General features: G+C 52.3%; 1 non-coding gene across 1 annotated transcript; it reads left to right on the top strand.

The window, feature by feature from the left end:
- Nucleotides 1–358: 358 nt before the first annotated feature.
- On the top strand, nucleotides 359–490 carry LOC119001616 (small nucleolar RNA SNORA42/SNORA80 family). Its single transcript, XR_005069610.1, has one exon. It is a non-coding gene; the product is annotated as a small nucleolar RNA SNORA42/SNORA80 family (small nucleolar RNA).
- Nucleotides 491–2,269: the final 1,779 nt, after the last annotated feature.

Genomic DNA, 2,269 nt, shown 5'->3' with positions numbered 1-2,269 from the left:
CCCACCTGCAAATGGGGCCCGAGGGTTCCGGCCCCGACCGTCCACAAGGTACATGAGAATTAAAACCAAGTGAGTGATGGCGCGAAGGTGCCCTGAACTCTCAACCTTATTATTAAAGGAAATATTAAAGAACTAATGAAACATCACAGGAAAAAATTGGCAACTCTAACCCCCCAATAAAATTCCAACATGGAAAAAAGAGCCAGACACCCCGCAGAGAGAGAATAAATGGTGGCTGCCATTTGTTATCATAAATACTTTCACTTTTGTTGTTTCTTATACAATTTACAAAGGAAAAGGAAAGAAAAGGACCCTCGACGTAATTACAGGTGACAGTTTAGAACTTTGGGCTCGCTGTGCATGGGATTGGATTCACGGCAGGCCCATCCCCGGGTCTGTCACTGTGCCGGGTGCCAGAGCACAGTGTGGCCTCCAGGCATGAGCTGGCCTCTGCCCGTAGGCGGAAGGCACTCAAACAGGTCACACAGTAAAAAAAGGGGGGGAAAAGGACTTTCTGCTCCCTGGATCGGGCTCTCCCGAACGCTGGCTGGCCCAGAGTAGGTGCCCGGCAGGGGACCGTGTTTATTGTGAAAGCGCGTGCTGAACTTGGTGGCACTGCGAGTCCGGATGGCTGGTGCGGTAAGCCTGGCCAGGCCACTCCAATGACAAGGGGCCTCCCTGGCTCCATCCTTTCTTTCATCACCCATCTTTGTCTGCTCGAGAGCAGAGCCCAAGATGAGTCTTGCTTCCCCGGGGTCCCACCAGCGGCCACTTCTCCCCATCTCACCACACCGTTGTCCCCCGACTTCAAACTTGTTATGGGTGACAAGCCAGTAAAGGACAAGATACATCCAGATGACCTCACAGGAGCAAATGAAGCGACTCACATACACATTTGAGTGCGGTTCCACACATCTTTGCTTCCTTCATTCATTCGTCGCACATTTTGCACATCCAGCAGTTGGCCGGGGTGTACAAATGAACCTGCATTACGACAGAGCAGACAGATGACGGCCTGCCAGGCAGCACGAGGGCTCTCACGCAGCCCTGAATCTCGTGTGGATTTTAAGCCCGGGAATGGTTTGAGCTTTTTAAAACAATTCCCAAGATAATTATGTGGAGGATGGCAGGGAATCCAGAATTGAAAGGGTTAAGATCTGAGGCAAGGAAACTTTCAGAAACCACTGAAGTAACTCAGGCAACATACTCCAAGAGTTTGGAGCTTAGCGAGGGAAAATCCAAGGAAAAGGAAGGGGTGAGCGAGGAACATTCGGGGGATAGAATCTGGGTGTGTGGACAAGCAGAAGTCCTGACTCCCGCTCACAGCCCTGCCTCTTGGTAGCTGGGTGAGCTGCAGGCTACAAAACATCACTGAGCCTCAGTTTCCTCATCTACCAAATGGGTCTATTTATATAAGCATGTCATGAGGATTAAAAGAATGGCAATAGAGAGGTCCCCCTAGCACATGGCAGGTATCCAGTGAATGTTCGCTCCATTGAAGGGCACAGTAACCCGTGCCCTGGGCTGGAATCCAGTCTGAAAGTCAATACAGGGAGAGGACATGTTTGAGATCTTGCTTCCCAGCGACGCTCATCCATTGGGGCTCAAATAAACTCTCATAAAAATTCTCTTAGTAAATAAATGTCAATAGCAAGAGAAAGGGAGTGAGCAAAGATGAGCTGCGGTGGAACCCTCATGCTGGGCGACCAGAGACTTCAGGAGAAGTCACATGGACACAACGTGCCCTCTGGGCCACTCAGAGCCACTGCAAACGCAGGTAACCCTGGGCCCCCAGCACAGGCTAGTTTCAAGCTCAGGCTTCCTGCTGCTGAAGTCAACTTGACCATGATTTCTCCTTCTGCAAGCTCGCCAGGCACTCGGAGAAATCCCCAGACGCTCCGGCCACAGACCTGTGGAAGGAGTTCAGCCCGAGGGAGGAGGACTGGAGAGAAATGCCACCCTGCTCGGGTGACCCAGTGGCCTGCTCCACATGGCACCGAGCGCTCTTCCCTTCCCCTCTCAGGCATGCTCCCAGAACTCCCTCAGACCACAGGTGACCCTGAACTTGGCAGGACCCTGAAGGCACTAGATCACTTCCCATGTCAGGTTCCGGGGGAGCAGACCGGGTCCCCACAGGGTGTGGCCAGCCAGCACTTTCCCTGTGAGAAGCCACCATCAAGTCCCACTCGGCACTGGAAATTCAGCGCCACTCGGAAAGGCGAAAGGCCAAGTTATTTTCGTTCAGCAGGTACCCACTACATCACTTGTT

Source organism: Sturnira hondurensis, unplaced genomic scaffold, assembly GCF_014824575.4.
Source record: "Sturnira hondurensis isolate 20B ecotype Veracruz unplaced genomic scaffold, ASM1482457v3 Scaffold0000167, whole genome shotgun sequence".
Lineage (NCBI taxonomy): Eukaryota > Metazoa > Chordata > Mammalia > Chiroptera > Phyllostomidae > Sturnira > Sturnira hondurensis.
The sequence above is the reverse complement of the archived record's forward strand: the minus strand, read 5'-3'. Positions and strand labels throughout refer to the sequence as shown.